This window comes from Mobula birostris, chromosome 2, assembly GCF_030028105.1.
Source record: "Mobula birostris isolate sMobBir1 chromosome 2, sMobBir1.hap1, whole genome shotgun sequence".
Classification (NCBI taxonomy): Eukaryota; Metazoa; Chordata; class Chondrichthyes; order Myliobatiformes; family Myliobatidae; genus Mobula; species Mobula birostris.
In genome coordinates, this window is record NC_092371.1 from 86,402,888 (window position 1) to 86,416,343 (window position 13,456).

Here is a 13,456-nt window from a genome sequence, read left to right on the forward strand (position 1 = left end):
CCCTCGTAATCTTGTAGACCTCTTATCCTTCCCCTCTCATCCTTCTATGCTCCAAAGAGAAAAGCCCCAGCTCTGCTAACCTTGCCTCATAAGACTTGTTTTCCAATCCAGGCAACATCCTGGTAAATCTCCTCTGCATCCTCTCCATAGCTTCCACATCTTTCCTATAATGAGGTGACCAGAACTGAACACAATACTCTAACTGTGGTCTCACCAGAGATTTGTAGAGTTGCAACATGACCTCTCTACTCTTGAACTCAATCCCCCTAGTAATGAAACCTAGCATCCCATAGGCCTTCTTAACTATTCTGTCAACCTGTGCAACAACCTTGAGGGATGTATGGATTTGAACCCCAAGGTCTCTCTGTTCATCCACACTCTTAAGTAACCGATCATTAACCCTTTACTCAGCCTTCTGGTTTGTCCTTCCACTCACCTCACACTTATCTGGATTGAACTCCATCTGCCACTTTTCTGCCCAACTCTGCATCCTGTCTATATCCTCTTGTAACTTTCGACAACCTACAGCTCCATCCACAATTCCTCCAATCTTTGTGTCATCCGCAAACTTACTCACCCATCCTTCCGCCTCTTCATCCAGGTCATTTATAAAAATCACAAAGAGCAGCGGTCCCAGGACAGATCCTTGTGGCACTCCACTGGTCACCAACCTCCAGGCAGAATACTTCCCTTCCACTACTACCCTCCGTTTTCTTCCTGTAAGCCAATTTTTTTATCCAAACAGCCAAGGTTCCACTGATCCCATGCCTCATGACTTTCTGGATGAGTCTCTTGTGGGGGACACAGGCCTGTTCTATTTTGACCTCACCCTGATCAAGCTCCTTTTCACTTGTGAATACTGAAGCAAAGTATTCATTTAGGACCTCCCCAACCTCCTCCGCCTCCAGGCACATGATGCCTTCTTTGTCTTTTAGCGGCCCCACCTTCATCTTTGTCATCCTTCAGTTCTTCACATACACATAGAACGCCTTGGTGTTTCCTTAATCCTACGTGCCAAGGCCTTCTCATGCCCCCTTCGAGCTCTTAAGCTTAAGCTCCTTCCCGGCTACCCTATATTTCTTATGAGCCCCTCCTGCTTCCTGCTTCTTATGTCTAACATATGCTTCCTTCTTCCTCTTGACGAGTTGCCTCATGTGTTTTGTCAGCCACGGTTCCCTTTTCCTACCATGTTATCCTTGTCTCAGTGGGACAAACCTATCCTAAACCCAGCACAAGTGGTCCCTAAATTTCCTCCACATTACTTCTGTGCTTCCACCCTTGAACATCTGTTTCCAATTTACTCTTGCTCATTTTTGCCTCATCCCCTCATAGTTAGCCCTTCCCCAGTTGAGCACTTTCCCATTTTGTCTGTTTTTATCCTTTTCCACAGCTATGCTGAAGCTAGGGGAGTTGCAGTCACTCTCACCAAAATGCTCCCCCACCAAGAGGTCTGCCACCCGACCGGGTTCATTACCCAGAACTAGATCCAGTATGGCCTCTCCTCTCGTCGACCGGTCCACATACTGTGTCAGGAATCCTTCTTGAACACACCTGACAAATTCAGCCCCATCTATCCCCCTTGCAGTCAGGAGGTGCCAGTCAATTTGAGGGAAGTTGAAATCACCCATAACTACAACCCTGTGTTTCCTGCACCATTCTAAAACCTGACTACTTATCTGCTCCTCGGTGTCCCGAGGGCTATTTGGGGGCCTATAGACTACTCCCAGCACAGTGATTAATCCCCTCCTATTTCTGACTTCCACCCACACTGACTCAGTGGACACTCCCCCTGCAGCTTCCTCCCTTTCTATAGCTGTGATACTATCCCTGACCAGTAATGCTACTCCTCCCCTTTTCTACCTCCCATCCTATTCCTTTTAAAACACCTAAACCCCGGTACCTGCATCAGCCGATCCTGCCCTTCCTCCAGCCAAGTTTCAGTAACGGCCACAACATCATAGTTCCACGAACTGATCCGTGCTCCAAGTTCATCCCCTTTATTCCTAATACTCCTAGCGTTGAAATAGAAACATTTCAACCCCTGTAACTGGCTACATTTACGTTTTATCCCCGGCCTGTCCTTCCTCACCAACTCAGAACACATAGCATCATACCCTTGTCCTTCTACCCTAATCTCTGCACTCACATTCTGAATCCTACCCCCCTGCCAATCTAGTTGAAATCCTCCCCAACAACTCTAGCAAACCTGCCTGCCAGGATACTGGTCCCTTTCCAGTTCAGGTGTAGCCCGTCCTTTTTGTACAGGTCAGACCTTCCCCAGAAGAGATCTCAATGATCCAGAAATCTGAACCCCTGCCCCCTGCACCAACTCTTCAGCCACGCATTCATCTGCCATAGCTTCCTAACCCTACCCTCTCTGTCTCGTGGCACAGGCAGCAATTCTGAGATTACCATCCTTGAGGTCCTGCTTTTTATCTTCTTTCCTAACTCCCTATATTCCTTCTTCAGTACCTCATCCCTACTCCTTTCTATGTCATTGGTCCCCACATGGACCACGACATCTGGCTGCTCACCCTCTCTCCTGAGAATACTGAGAACTCGATCCGAAATATCGCGGACCCTGGCACCAGGGAGGCAACAGACCATCTGGGATTCTTGATCTCTCCCATAGAACCTCTTATCTGTCCCCCTAACTATAGAATCCCCCATCACTACTCTTTTCCCTCTTTCCTTTCTGAGCTGAGGGTCCAGTCTCGGTGCCAGAGACACGACCGCTGCAACTTATCCCTGGTAGGTCGTTCCCACCAACAGTATCCAAAACGGTATACATATTGTTGATGGGAAAGGCCACAGGGGTGCTGTGCTCTTTCTGTCTATTCCCCTTCCCTCTCCTGACAGTCACCCAACTACCTGCCTCCTGACTTTTAGGGGTGACTATCTCCCTGAAACTCCGATCTATGACTGCCTGTGCCTCCAAAATGATCCGAAGTTCATCCAGCTCCAGTTCCCTAACTCGTTTGACAGGTTAGGTTACTAGTCAATGGATAAAAAAGGACTAGGGTATTTTACAGGGGTGGGGTGAGGGGATTATGAATAATTTTATTCCAAAAAGAATCTAGTGCTTTCCTGGTGTGTATGACGAATAAATTCTTCTCGGGCTTCCAGTCGGGTGCACATATCTATTTTAACTGATTTTTTCCCTCCAAAAATATATTTTATTCAGAAATATTACAAAATAAAGTCATTTACGTAGAAAAGAACATTCATTGACCGTGTGCCCATATTCAATAAATAAAGTTATTTACAATAAAATTATGCGTTGATTCTCAGTCCATATTCAAATGAAAGATGTTTACAATAAATGGTTTGTTGACTCTCAAACCTTAGTCAAGAATTAAGACTTATTTACAATAAAAAAATTATTAACAATAAAAAAATTACCTTATGTTAATTTTAATTTTAACTGATTTTTTAATTTCAAAATATATCTTATTCAAAAACAAAATTATATGCAATAAACCATTCAATGACTCTCAATCCTTTACATATGTTTCCTTAATGGTCTCTACATATCTATACTTCTGGCCACCCACGTGGCACTCTGTTGTTTCACCCTACCACACCATTGTTGAGGGGTATACTCTCCGCCACCCGACCCCTCCCACTCCCGCCGGAGGAGAACCCTAAACCGTGGTCCTTCCCCACCGGGCCCTTGCAGTGGCTGCACCGAGTTTCAGTGCGTCCCTCAGCACCTACTCCTGCAGCCGAGAATGTGCCAGTCGGCAGCATTCTCCCACCGACATCTCCATGTGCTGGTAGATCATCAAGTTTCGGGCCGACCAAAGAGCGTCTTTCACTGAGTTGATGATCTGCCAGCAGCACCGGATGTTGGTCTCCGTGTGCGTCCCCGGGAACAGCCCGTAGATCAGAGAGTCCTCTGTTACGCAGCTGCTGGGGATGAAACGTGACACTAGCCCGTCCATCCTCCTCCACACCCTCTCTGCGAACTGGCAGTGTGCAAAGAGGTGGGTCACAGACTCACTACAGTCCTCCTGTGGGCAGCGGGGTGTGGAGGTGACGTTCCGGGCATACAGGAGGGATCTGACTGGGAGGGCCCCTCTCACCGCCAGCCAGACGAGGTCCTGGTGCCTGTTGGTGAGGTCTGGCGATGAGGCAATTTGCCAGATGAACTGGGCGGTCTGCTCAGGGAACCACCCCACTGTGTCCATCACGTCCTTCTCCTGCAGTGCCTGCAGGACACTACGTGCCGACCACTGCCTGATGGCCCTGTGGTCAAAGGCGTTCTCCTGGAAGAACGTTTCTACGAAGAACAGGTATGGCGCAATGACCAGCTGACTGGGGCGTTGTGCAGGAGTGGGGCCAGACCCATCCTTCGTAGCCAGGGCAATGATAATGAAGTTGAATCTAATCTAATCTAAATGTCATATTGGCAGCGGGGCAGAATATGGGGTGCTAGAAGGTTCAGATATCCCCTTTAAGAGTGGGTAAGTCCTCTTGTTCAGCGCTGTTGGTGCTTTGTTTTTTTTTTGTGTGGGTTTTTAAAATTTACTTATTGCTGCTCAGCTGATCTTAAGTCGGGTTTCTTCTTCTCCGGAGTCACATGATTGTTATAAAGGGTTATGACCAGTAATATATTAAAATTGTGCATTTGGAACATTAAGGGGAGTCATTCACCAATCGAGAGAAAGAAAATCCTACTAAACCTGAAAAAGGAAAGGGTGGTTTTAGCCTTATTGCAGGAGACAAATTTAAATGATAAAAGCAAACATGAGGAAATCTGCAGATGCTGGAAATTCAAGCCACACACATCAAAGTTGCTGGTGAACGCAGCAGGCCAGGCAGCATCTCTAGGAAGAGGTACGGTTGACGTTTCGGTCCTGACGAAGAGTCTCGGCCCGAAACATGGACTGTACCTCTTCCTAGAGATGCTGCCTGGCCTGCTGTGTAAAACTGCAAAAGAGTGGATTTGATCAAAGATGCTGCCTGGCCTGCTGAGTTCCTTCAGCATTTTGTGTGTGTTTCAGCCAGATCCATCATAGACACAGCATTCAGGACATCTTCAAAAGGGGATGCCTCAAAAAGGTGGCATCCATCATGAAGGGCCCCCATCACCCAGGACATCGTTTCTTTTCATTATTACCATCAAAGGGATGGTACAGGAACCTGAAGACACACATTCAGCATGTTTAGGAACAGCTTCTTCCCCTCTGCCACCAGGTCTCTGAATGGACAATGAACCGATGAACACTGCCTAACTGCCTTTGCTCTCTTTTTGCACTACTTATTTAAACATTATATATATTTCTTGTTGAATTCGTTCTTGTAATTGTTTCCTCCAAGAAACAAATCCCATTTCTGCATTTGTGCTGCTGCTATTAGTGGAAAATCCACCCTTCTGTGGATGGAAAATGGACACCAATGGTTGACGATCTGTAATGAGGGTAAACTCTCTCCCATACTGGTTGAAATGCTTTGCACTCCTTACCAGACTCAAGGCCTCTCTGTCAATCTGTGAGTGATTGGCTATGGGGCAAACATTTCGATCACTCATAACATGCAATATAAATGCACATATATCATAAGGCGAGGTGTCACAGGCAAGCTTCACCAGATGATGTCAACCTATTAAGTTAGACAACCTCTCCTCCTCCACTTTCACCCTGAACACCGGCGTGCCTCAAAGCTGTGTGCTGAGCACTCTTCTGTACTCCCTTTTCACCTATGACTGCTTTCCTGTACATGATTCTAACTCCATAATCAAGTTCGCAGACAGCACCACGATGGTTGGTCTGATCAGGAGGGGATGACGAGACGGCCGACAGGGACGAGGTCCAGCACCTGGCTGCGTGGTGTGCTGACAACAACCTGGCCCTTAACACCCAGAAGACCAAGGAGATCATTGTGGACTTCAGGCATGCCAGGAGTCACACTCACGTCCCCATCTACATCAACAGAACTGTAGTGGAGCGTGTATCAAGCTTCAAATTCCTTGGTGTCCACATTTCCGAGGATCTCACCTGGTCCCTGAGCTTCTCCATCCTGATCAAAAAGGCGCAAGAGCGCCTTTATTTCCTGCAGAGCATCAAGAAAGCTCACCTCTGTCCCAGGATACTGACGGACTTTTACCGCTGTACCATTGAGAGCATACTCACCAACTGCATCTCAGTGTGGTATGGCAATTGTCCCGTATCAGACCGCAAAGCACTCCAGCGTGTGGTGAAAACTGCCCAGCGGATTATCGGCACCCAATTGCCCACCATTGAGAACATCTATCATAAGCGCTGCCTGGGCAGGGCGAAAAGCATTATCATGGATGCATCTCACATGGACTTTTTACTTTCCTCCCATCCAGTAGGTGCTACAGGAGCCTGTGCTCCCGCACCAGCAGGCACAGGAAGAGCTTCTTCCCTGAGGCTGTGACACTGCTGAACCTCTCATCACAGCGCTAAGCAATATTGCATCCGTATTGTACTGTCTCAGTACTTTTTTTATCGCAGTTATTTTGTAAATAACACTATTCTTTGCATTTCTGCTCAGATGCTAAATGCATTTCATTGGCTTTGTATCTGTACTTGGCACAATGACAATAAAGTTGAGTCTAATCTAATCCAATCTAATGATGTGGATCATAATGTGTGAGTACAGTGTCTGATGTCACCATATCCTTTATTTTTTGGAAAGCCATCTCACACTGCTTTGTCAATTGCCATTTCTTCTTGATCTGTAGTAATGAGTACAAGAGGTGGGAGCATGGTAGCTAGGTTTGGCAGGAACCTGTTATATTAATTGACAAATCCTAAAGAGGACTACAGCTGTGACATGTCCTTTGGCCTCGGAGCATCCACTACTGCTTGAATTTTCTCAGCACACTTGTGTAAACCAGAAGAAGATGGCACCAGTGAACAATGTGAACAAAAACAACATCCTCCAGATGGTCCACAAAATTATTTACACTTCTTTTACATCTTCTTTGTCTTTCAAATGTGGTTCTGGTACTGTTGGAGCCTGTGATCTACAGTTTGATGGGATGTTTTCAGGCCGATTGAGCGACCTGGCACTTGTCTGTCCTCAAGAGGGTTCCGTGAAGCGTGCAGCCCTGAGGCCAAGAAGCTTGGAGACGGGGCACAAGCCCAATATCGATTCCATTTCTCACTGATTAAAGCATCGAAGAAGATTGAAAACATTGAGGCGAATGAGTGTTCAGCACTGTCTACCAGCCTCTCACTCGCTGCTGCCAGAGGAAGGTGTCTGTGTGTAATGGTGACCCTCTCTCTCTGTTGCTCACTGCTTCCAAAGGAATGTTCCTGTGTTCAAATGGTCTCTCTCTCCCTCAGTGTTGTTGGAGGATGGTACCAGAGCAAGGTTGAATCAATGCAGTTTATGGTTTGAACTCTGAAGTTCATGTTATGATGTGTTTCTGATTTCTAGTCACTCCTTTTTTCTGTTGCTGTTTTGGGCAACTTTGAATCAGTGCAACCTACAGATAACAAACATTGAACTGAACTGAATAATGCCTGGACTCTTGACTTGATGTTTTATACTCTGTGTTTTCTTTTTTTATGTTGCCATTTGCACATGGGGGTGGGGGGTTGTTGATGTTTTTCTTTGAATGGGTACAGGTTTCATGTTCTCTTTGTTTCGTGGCTGTCTGTGGGGAAGACGGAATTCAGGGTTGTATACTGCATACATATATTGATAATAAATGTACTTTGGCTTTGAATCTTTAATTCTTGTCTCTCAATAGTGTTGCCATATTAAGTGATGCTTGGTTTAAAGAATTCACACTTGGTGCATCATGCTCTGAGCCCATAATCTTCTAATCTTTTTAACACTGTCTTGAGATTTGGGAGATGTTCCATGTCATCCTTACAGGTAACAATAATGTCATCCAGATAACACTGAGTGCCTGGGTAGTCCATATCTTCCTGCTAGAGTGCAGGTGCAGATGCTACTACAAAAAAAAAATTGTTACAGCAATAAAGCCTTTGTAAGTGTATATGGTGAGAAATACTTTAGACTCTTCTTCCATCTTCATCTGCAAGTAGGCCTCAGCTAAGTCCACTTTGCTGAAGTGTTTCCCTCCAGAAAGATTTGCAAAGTAATCCTCCATCCTGGGTATTAATCTACTCTCAGTACTGGGTTGTTGATGACTTTAAAATCACCACAGATCCTGACAGACACATTCTTCTTGGCTACTGAGACTATTAGCATTACCATGGGCTTCACTCAATCTGGGAAAAAAATTCCTTCAGTGTCCATGCAGTCTAGCTCACTAGTTACTTCATCACGGATGGTATAAGGAACCAGACAGACTTTGTAAAACTTGGACTTGGCATTTTCATTTAGTGCTATTTTACCCTTGAGATGTTTGAGTTTTCCAGTGCCATCTCTGAACACTGTTGTGGCATCATCCAGTATCTCTCAATTCGCTTTCAGTTGGCTTCATTGCAGAGGATGTGGCATGCAAATTGTGGATGGACCACCAATGAAGTTGTAGTTGTCTCAACCAATCATGCCCCCACTATGCTGGCGCTCCTGTTTTTACCACATACAAGCCCAATGTGGTTTGTTGGTTGTTGTATTTCATAGTTACAGATGTCATTCCTCTAGGAGTTATCTTTTCTCCAGTATAAGTTCTTAGTTGGATATCTGCAGGCTTCAGTTCAGTATCTTTGAAAAGCCATTCAAATTAATTTTGTGGATGACTGTAAACAGCCAAATCAGTGCCTAATTTGGCTACATGAAGCAGGCTAGGTTCGAAGCCTACACTGGTGACTGTCCTGGATTTTTCCTACGTTACATCGCGCTGATTCCTCAACCCATGTTGAACTCGTTGACTTCATCCACCCTGCCCTCAAATTTACCTGGTCCATTTCTGACACCTCCCTTCCCTTTCTCGATCTCACTCTCTATCTTTGGAGACAGCTTATCCTCTGATGTCTGTTATAAACCCATGGACGCTCACAGCTATCTGGACTATACCTTGTCCCACCCTGTAACTTGTAAAACCGCCATCCCTTTCTCTCAGTTCCTTCACCTCCACCACATCTGCTGTCAGGATGAGGCTTTTCATTCTAGAATGAAGGTGAGATCCTCCTTTTTCAAAGAAAGGTGCTTCCCTTCCTCCGCCATCAATGCTGCCCTCAACTGCATCTCTTCCAGTTCACACTTGTCTGGTCTTACCCCAACTTCCCATCACCCGACCAGGGATAGGGTTCCTTTTGTCCTCACCTACCACCCCACCAGCCTCTACGTCCAGCACATAATTCTCCGAAACTTCCGCTGTATCCAACAGGACCCCACCACCAGGCACATCTTTCCTCCCCACCCCCCCCCCTCCTTTCCTTGTCCATTCATCCCTCCCCACTGATCTCCCTCCTGGCACTTATCCTTGCAAGTGGAACAGGTGCTACAAAGTAAAAGTGGCAGGCCGACAAATCCAGGGCAAGCATCAAAAAGGGCCACTTTTCAACATAATTGTATAAGGGCTAAAAGAGTTGTAAAAGAGCGCCTGAAGGCTTTGTGTGTCAATGCAAGGAGCATTCGTAACAAGGTGGATGAATTGAAAGTGCAGATTGTTATTAATGATTATGATATAGTTGGGATCACAGAGACATGGCTCCAGGGTGACCAAGGATGGGAGCTCAACGTTCAGGGATATTCAATATTCAGGAGGGATAGACATGAAGGAAGGGGAGGTGGGGTGGCATTGCTGGTTAAAGATGAGATTAACACAATAGAAAGGAAGGACATAAGCCGGGAAGATGTGGAATCGATATGGGTAGAGCTGCGTAACACTAAGGGGCAGAAGACGCTGGTGGGAGTTGTGTACAGGCCACCTAACAGTAGTAGTGAGGTCGGAGATGGTATTAAACAGGAAATTAGAAATGTGTGCAATAAAGGAACAGCAGTTATAATGGGTGACTTCAATCTACATGTAGATTGGGTGAACCAAATTGGTAAAGGTGCTGAGGAAGAGGATTTCTTGGAATGTATGCGGGATGGTTTTTTGAACCAACATGTCGAGGAACCAACTAGAGAGCAGGCTATTCTGGACTGGGTTTTGAGCAATGAGGAAGGTTTAATTAGCAATCTTGTCGTGAGAGGCCCCTTGGGTAAGAGTGACCATAATATGGTGGAATTCTTCATTAAGATGGAGAGTGACATAGTTAATTCAGAAACAAAGGTTCTGAACTTAAAGAGGGGTAACTTTGAAGGTATGAGACGTGAATTAGCTAAGATAGACTGGCAAATGACACTTAAAGGATTGACGGTGGATATGCAATGGCAAGCATTTAAGGATTGCATGGATGAACTACAACAATTGTTCATCCCAGTTTGGCAAAAGAATAAATCAAGGAAGGTAGTGCACCCGTGGCTGACAAGAGAAATTAGGGATAGTATCAATTCCAAAGAAGAAGCATACAAATTAGCCAGGAAAAGTGGCTCACCTGAGGACTGGGAGAAATTCAGAGTTCAGCAGAGGAGGACAAAGGGCTTAATTAGGAAGGGGAAAAAAGATTATGAGAGAAAACTGGCAGGGAACATAAAAACTGACTGTAAAAGCTTTTATAGATATGTAAAAAGGAAAAGACTGGTAAAGACAAATGTAGGTCCCCTACAGACAGAAACAGGTGAATTGATTTTGGGGAGCAAGGACATGGCAGATCAATTGAATAATTACTTTGGTTCTGTCTTCATTAAGGAGGACATAAATAATCTTCCAGAAATAGTAGGGGACAGAGGGTCCAGTGAGATGGAGGAACTGAGCGAAATACATGTTAGTAGGGAAGTGGTGTTAGGTAAATTGAAGGGATTAAAGGCAGATAGATCCCCAGGGCCAGATGGTCTGCATCCCAGAGTGCTTAAGGAAGTAGCCCAAGAAATAGTGGATGCATATGTGATAATTTTTCAAAACTCGTTAGATTCTGGACGAGTTTCTGAGGATTGGAGGGTGGCTAATGTAACCCCACTTTTTAAAAAAGGAGGGAGAGAGAAACCGGGGAATTATAGACCAGTTAGCCTAACGTTGGTGGTGGGGAAACTGCTGGAGTCAGTTATCAAAGATGTGATAACAGCACATTTGGAAAGCGGTGAAATCATCGGACAAATTCAGCATGGATTTGTGAAAGGAAAATCGTCTGACGAATCTCATAGAATTTTTTGAGAATGTAACTAGTAGAGTGGATAGGGGAGAACCAGTGGATGTGGTATATTTGGATTTTCAGAAGGCTTTTGACAAGGTCCCACACAGGAGATTAGTGTGCAAACTTAAAGCACACGGTATTGGGGGTAAGGTATTGATGTGGACAGGGAATTGGTTAGCAGACAGGAAGCAAAGAGTGGGAAGAAACGGGACCTTTTCAGAATGGCAGGCAGTGACTAGTGGGGTACTGCAAGGCTCAGTGCTGGGACCCCAGTTGTTTACAATATATATTAATGACTTGGATGAGGGAATTAAATGCAGCATCGCCAAGTTTGCGGATGACACGAAGCTGGGCGGCAGTGTTAGCTGTGAGGAGGATGCTAAGAGGATGCAGGGTGACTTGGATAGGTTGGGTGAGTGGGCAAATTCATGGCAGATGCAATTTAATGTGGATAAATGTGAAGTTATCCACATTGGTGGCAAAAATAGGAAAACAGATTATTACCTGAATGGTGGCTGATTAGGAAAAGGGAGGTGCAACAAGACCTGGGTGTCATTATACACCAGTCATTGTAAGTGGGCATGCAGGTACAGCAGGCGGTAAAAAAGGCGAATGGTATGCTGGCATTTATAGCGAGAGGATTCGAGTACAGGAGCAGGGAGGTACTACTGCAGTTGTACAAGGCCTTGGTGAGACCACACCTGGAGTATTGTGCGCAGTTTTGGTCCCCTAATCTGAAGAAAGACATCCTTGCCCTAGAGGGAGTACAAAGAAGGTTCACCAGATTGATTCCTGGGATGGCAGGACTTTCATATGAAGAAAGACTGGATGAACTAGGCTTGTACTCGTTGGAATTTAGAAGATTGAGGGGGGATCTGATTGAAACGTATAAAATCCTAAAGGGGTTGGACAGGCTAGATGCAGGAAGATTGTTCCCGATGTTGGGGAAGTCCAGAACGAGGGGTCACAGTTTGAGGATAAAGGGGAAGCCCTTTAGGACCGAGATTAGGAAAAACTTCTTCACACAGAGAGTGCTGAATCTGTGGAATTCTCTGCCACAGGAAACAGTTGAGGCCAGTTCATTGGCTATATTTAAGAGGGAGTTAGATATGGCCCTTGTGGCTACGGGGATCAGGGGGTATGGAGGGAAGGCTGGTGCAGGGTCTGAGTTGGATGATCAGCCATGATCATAATAAATGGCAGTGCAGGCTCGAAAGGCCGAATGGCCTACTCCTGCACCTATTTTCTATGTTTCTATGTTTCTATCTCTTCCCTCACTACCATTCAGGTCCCTAAACAGTCCTTCCAGGTGAGGCAACACCACACCTGTGAGTCTGTTGGGGTCACATACTGTGTCTGGTGCTCCCGGTGTGGCCTCCTGTATATCGGTCAGACCCGACGTAGATTGGGAGACTGCTTCGCCTACACTCTGTCTGCCAGAAGAAGTGGGATCTCATTTGTAAGGCCAATGATGTTGTGGGGATGGAAATGGACTCTCTCACGGTGGTGTCTGAAAAGAGGATGCTGTCTAAGTTGCATGCCACCTTGGACAATGTCTCCCATCCACTACATAATGTACTGGTTGGGCACAGGAGTACATTTCAGCCAGAGACTCATTCCATCGAGATGCAACACAGAGCGTCATAGGAAGTCATTCCTGCCTGTGGCCATCAAACTTTACAACTCCTCCCTTGGAGGGTCAGACACCCTGAGCCAATAGGCTGGTCCTGGACTTATTTCATAATTTACTGGCATAATTTACATATTACTATTTAACTATTTATAGTTTTATTACTACTTATTATTTAAGGTGCAACTGTAACGAAAATCAATTTCCCCCGGGATCAATAAAGTATGACTATGACTATGACTATCTCCCAATGCCACCCATTTTAATTCCACTTCCCATCTGCATTCTGATATGTCCATCCATGGCCTCCTCCACTGTCATGATGAGGCCACACTTAAGTTGGAGAAACAACACCTTATATTCCGCTTGGGTAGCCTCCAACCTGATGGCATGAACATCAATTTCTCAAACTTACGGTAATACCCCCAACCCCTCCCTTCCTTCACCATCTTCCATCCACTTCTCCCTCTCTCACCTCATCTCCTTGCCCACCCATCACCTCCCTCTGTGCTCCTCCCCCCTTTTCTTTCTTCCATGGCCTTCTGTCTCTTTTACCAATTTACTTCCCAGCTCTATATTTCACCTATCACCTTGTGTTTCTCTCTCCCTTCCCCCACCTTTTAAACCTATTCCTCAGCTTTTTTTCTCCAGTCGTGCCAAAGGGTTTCGGCCTGAAATGTTGACTGTACTTTTGTAC